This window comes from Neopsephotus bourkii, unplaced genomic scaffold, assembly GCF_033783945.1.
Source record: "Neopsephotus bourkii isolate Nb327-2 ecotype Australia unplaced genomic scaffold, CSIRO-AGI_Nbou_v1 NB_1272, whole genome shotgun sequence".
In the NCBI taxonomy this organism is placed as follows: domain Eukaryota; kingdom Metazoa; phylum Chordata; class Aves; order Psittaciformes; family Psittacidae; genus Neopsephotus; species Neopsephotus bourkii.
Genome location: NW_026901757.1, coordinates 24,312 through 30,311, shown reverse-complemented (window position 1 = coordinate 30,311; position 6,000 = coordinate 24,312).

The window sequence follows — 6,000 nt, the reverse complement described above, 5'->3', positions numbered from 1 at the left end:
TATTCAGGAATTTTAGGATACTAACTTCATGTTGCCCTAGAGCATTTTCTGCAAATGTTAGCATGCATATACTATTTCTGTTGATTAAAGCAGAGTATTTTGACTTTAAAGTGGCATCCTCTGAATAAATCTGTCTCCAAATGATTTATGCATACCATTAGGATTTAGTGCTGGTAGTTGTCCTGGGAAGCCTGATCTGGTCTTTCAAGCGTTGCCTTAACTTTATCAGTCCATTTACATGTGGTCATATTTCAACCTCCAGGAGCTTTAAAATGTTTAGTACACAGAACACAAATTTAAGCCTGTGTTTGTTTTTATTGGTGGAACCTCTTTCCTTTCTTCAACATTCTCAAATGTTCCCTGGTTTAAGTAGAGTTATCTAAGGTAATCCACTCTTGCCCTTACCAGGGATATTCCACTTTGTTCATAAGCACATAACATAACTCTAGTCCCTAGTGATTTCATTGTGAAATTAAAACCCAGACACTCATCCAGATGTCTTAGAAGATAAGGGCAGGCCTAATCCGTATGTCACAGAGGAGTTGAGGAGCAGGAATTCACCTATACATCATCACGTTGTTATTAGCCTGGACCATGGCAAGCCCAACACAAACATTTTCCACAGGGCTTGCATTCAGGCTTGGCAGTGTTAAGAAAATACCCTCCAGCAATGTGTTATTTTAGGCTGAAACAAAAGTAGACATGAATGGCAAAAGGAACAGAGAAGTATTGTTTTTATTTTCAATGTGAACCTATAACTTGTGTTAAATGAAAATCTAACCAACTAAGATGTAAATACCATCATGTTCAAATGAGCTATCAAATATCAACACATTTATTTTGTGATGGAGTGCTGATGCTTGTCTTAGGCACTGTGGGAAGGGCAATTTAGATAGTTGAAGCAAAAAGATTTATCTGATTAAAACTGATATGGTGATTGATTTTGACAGAGAGAAATCACTTCCATTGCAAAAAAGAAAGCAACAAAAACAGTGTGCATTTGTCATTAGTATGAACGGTGGCATTGAAATTAGAAGCAAAACATGGGCCTGTGAAAGAGGCAGATTTTGCCTCTGTTTTTTGCAGTTCTGCCACAGAAGCTACAACGATTATTTTATGAAATCCATGGGAAATCCTTAGGGTTGGAACTAGAACTCCAGAGGTGACCAAGCTTGCACAGCCATCCATTTCTGTCTGTTCCTGCCTTTGCTGGCTGCTTCGTCTTGCCCTGGAAACATTCCCAAAAGGGTGTAGAGAGATGTTACAGGATAACAAAGAGCCTGAGTTTGTGATTAAAGCATTAAACTGGGAGTTAGCTGCTTTGGATTCAGCTCCTGCCTGTGTCACAGATGTTCTGCATGGCCATGGCATGCTTTGGTTTTGACAAAATTCATCCCTGTGCCGAAAGCCAGCTAGAGGCTTGGATGCCATCTGATTCTGGGAGACAAACAAGGCTTACCCACTGGTTGAACATTATACAAGTATATTTTGAAAGCTCTAATGGCATGTAAGCTTTGTGGTGTCCTTCAGCAAAGGGCTGAACCTCTTGTTTATAGTCAGTGCCTCAGTGCTCCCTCCCGCCAAGCAGCAAAACTGCAAGGTTAATCACATTAACATTTGTGAAATACTACTGTAATGTGAGGAAGACATGAGTGTATGTCTATTAGAAGGAAAGTCTACAGCTTTCAAATGAGCTGCTCAGTTTATGCACTTACTGAATAGGCTGAGTCTCACAAGCAAAAGTAAGTACCTTGGAAAAATCTCCTGAAACAGTGAAAAAGCTTTATTAACAAATTCTGAGTGCTGGTTTTATTGTTTTTATTTTTTTAAATATGAATATCAACAGTAAATTCATGCAAAGGTATTTATGAAAACCAAGACTAGAAGAAAAAGACCCAGAAAAATGGCAGGAAAGGACATTCTAAAATGGAACGTGGGTTTGATTTTTTTTTGTTTTGGGAAGTGATCCAGGTATCCTAACAGAAAGCAGAGACACAAATTCAGCTGGGGTCTCTTTGTGCACAATGCAATGGCAAGGCAGTTCAAGACCAGTTCATCTGTGTGAAAATATGACCCTGTATGAGACTGGAGGTCAATGAAACCACTGTTGATCTGCTCAGGTCATGCTGGTCACTGCTTTAGGGTCACTTTGATTTATGTGCTTGGGCTTTGCACTTCCAGAAGAACAAAATATGAGTGACTGTCTCCTGGTTGACTTTCATTTGTTGTTGTAGAAATACATTTTTATCAGAAATGCGTACCATATGATAGATTTAATGCAAAGATATAAACTGGCATTTTTATGGAAGATTAATGTATCGCAATTATAATTAGCAAAACCCCCTGATAATCATGGCATTTGTCTGGTTTCTTTTAAGCAATATATGAGTTTGCTATCTCTCTCTGGAACTTAAATGTCTCCTTATTGTTGAGTGTTTAACAGTTTCTACAGATTTACTTACAAGATGCTCATGTGAAGGATTGAATTACTGGTAACACCATTTAATAGATGGGACAGTTGAGGCAGAGGCAGACTCAGCTAAAATAAATCTGTAGCAGAAGAGAAAGTTAATTATTTACTGCTCTAACTCATCCTATCCAGCTTCAAAAGGAAAATTAATGGAAGTTATAATTTGCTTTCTTAGTATAAAAGTCACAACTGCTTCTCTGCTGAGATGTCTTGGGAACATTGCCACAGGTGGTCACAACTCCACAGAGAATCTCAGGCATGATCTTGATTACCTCTTGAAGTCTGGCAAGGACTTCCAGGCCTTCATGGTGACTCTGTGGGAATACTTTCCTGATCATTTCACTGGCAGGAACTGGTGCTAAATAGCATCTTCCTGCTGTGCAGCTCAGCATGGTGACAGGGATGGAGATCCAGAGCTCTGCTGGAGTCATCAGGAGGCATAGCACACCCTGATGCTGGCACGAGGGAGATGGGACAAAATGTTGTCTCAGCTGACACCAGAAAATGTGTTCCCTCTATTACTTCACATCATTAATTTCAGTGGAATCAACAGAGGGGTCATCCGAGTCAATGTAAGTGCTATTCTAAGTGCTTACATGAAACACCTTTATTTGTCTACAGAACTGTTTACCTCCTTTAAACTTCCAAAAACTGTCTTAATGGAAGCCACCTGGTTTGTGTATGACTGCTGAGAACCAGCAGTTAGGACTGGACACCTATGAGGCTGTGTAGCTTGGAGCTCAAGAGCTACTGCTTGTCCAGGTTGTCAGGAAGTCCATTTTTATTAATGCTGATGAAGTTTTGCCTTCTCTACCCATTTGATTAAGTACATTTAAAATATACCCATGCCTTAACTTGTTTCATCTCTTAAGTGTTAGTTCAACTAATTTTGTGGTTACAATGAATGAGGAGAACAGGGGTAAATATTGCAGAATTGTGACTATTCTTTTGTTATTAATACCTTACTTCAGATGAGCTATTATGTCAGGATTGTGTCTGTAGAAGTGTTCAGAAAGCATGAATGAGGGGTTGAGAAAATACAAGAAGTCGCTTTGTTCAGATATATAAACAACTCCACTGACACTTCCATTCTTCATCCTAAATAACAGTTTAGAAGCAGAATTTGAACATGAGTGAACAAACAACACATCTATGACTGTGCTGTAACTTCACCATTGTACTTCCTGCACTATTTTTTAGGGTGTTTTAAAAAAATCCGAAACATTGGTTGTCATAAGGACTATGAACAAAACATAGGGCTGGAGAGGCTACAATTCTCATACGTTCAACATGCTTCTTGTTTCCTGTTCCTTAAAATAACTGCTTCACAAGCCTTCTTCAAGGCGTCCTTAAGGCTGTTTAATACCCTCTTAGTTGATGTTTCTGCCAGCACTCAGCACTGTGAAGAGTTGCTGAACTAAACCATATTAGCAGGTCTTTACAATTATTTGTAAATTTTGGGATACTTGGAAGATTATTGCACTGGTACATTGCTTTTGGTGCCTGAGGGAAGCACAAATTATATCTTATCTGCAGGAATAGCACTGAGGAGCTAGACCGTCTTATGAGATGTTGTGGTGCTCAACCCACTTCCAATCTCATCACTGGGATTGTCAGGGTACAATTTATATCAGTGAGCAGAATGGACAGAGCCTCTAACATTAGAGTTTCGCATGAATCTAATGCATGGGAAATTGATTTTTTTTTTCTTAAATGGATAAAAATATCTTCTCATCTGAAAGCTTAAACTGATGACATTTCAGAATTCCATTTGGAGAGACGGAAAAACAGATGATCTGTGTTTTTAAAAACTCTTTTTGATAGCTGGTGCTTCTTGGTGCTTCAGTTTGTTGAAGTATACTGACACAAAGCATTTCAAACTTTAGACTATATACCTGACTCTGGTAAAGTTTGTCTATAATTGTCTGTTTTTAACTCAGGAAAACTACTGCTTTCTGAAGCTTACTTGTCCAGGGTTGTCAGGACTGGAACCTGGAAGTTATATTCCTAAAATTTCAAAGGACTGGTACAGTTTTCAAAAGCTCTGAGAAACCTCTGAGTGCCATGGAAATTGTCTAGGGTTTAAAGCTATCAGAAAAGGTCTGGCTTGTTCTTTTGTAAGCTAAATTTAAGCTCCTATGTACTAAAAATGCCAAGGAAGAAATATCCCATATCATAAGCCAGTTATTTAAAAATTGACGTACTTTTAACATCTGCTTAATTGAAAGCAAAGCTTATTTTCAATGTGATAGGAACATATTTATATTTTTGGTTATGCTATCTGTGTAATTTTCAACTTTAAAGGATGTCAATTATTGCATAAATCTACTGGCCAGTGAGTCATTTACACTGGCTCCTAAAGTAGGAATTAAAATGTATAGCTATATATCTATAATCTATTGTCTATCTGCTGTCAGGAGCTGCTGAGAGACCTGCTGGTGTACCATACAGATCTGGCAGTGGGAAAGACTGTCATAAAACTCTCAGCTCTTCTGTACCAGGGCATTGCAACAGGAGGCTGTAGGGAGCTTCCATCTGACCGTAACGTGAGAAACTCTCACTGCTGTGCACATTGGCCATGGTGGAGGCTGAAAATTAAGGCCATCGTCTCACCAAAGAGTCTCCAGCTCCTAATTAATTTCAGGCTGAGCATGAAGGCTTCCTACCTGTAAGTGGAGTGAAACCCTGCCTTGCTTCTGCTTGAGGTTTTGCCATGGTGTTTGCTGACAGCAGATTTCATCACTGGATGGTGTACTCTGACATGGGAGTAGGAGAGTGTGAGCTGAGCTGGAACACTGAAACCACGAGCAGGGCAGCGACCTGGAGGATAGCATGTGTAGTAAAAGGAGGGAGCACCTGGAAGATAGAATCACTTCTCCATGCAAACATTGTCTAAAAAGGGGTGTCTTGAGTGGCAAAAGTTTTTTTAATACCTGAGCTTCAATTTTATCTCTGTGTTTGCTTATGTTTGAGTTTGTTGACACTTTATCATGTGAAACATGGTAGAGGGTAATGTTTTTTTTTTATTTAGGGTAATTGCCATTATCATACAGAATCAAAATACAATTCAGGTTGGAAGAAACCTAGGGAGATCCTGAGTCTTTTGTAGCTTAAAGGGACATCAGACCAGATTGCTCAAGGCCCTCTGCAGATGTGGCTTCACAAGCCTCTCAGGGGCCACTGTGCCCTGTCTTGTGGTCCCTGGGAAATATTTCTTCTATAATAAGAGGCAGGTCCTGACTGAGCAAACTGGCCACACTGTGCTCAGTGAATGCTAACGCTCTTGGGTTCCTTCACCTGTTTCCACCTGAGAGTCACCCTGTTCAGCTGATGCAGTTACTGCCACAAGGCAAATACTGACTGTATGACCATAATCCTCAGAGAGAGTATAACATTTTTTTCTTTTCTTTCTTTATTTATTTTTTAATAAAGTAATTAAGACACCAGAATAAAATTTTGTTGGAGAGAGGTCCACAGGCAATGAGGTGTGTTTTCAAAATCACACAGGCACAAGTTCACTTTCCATTTTC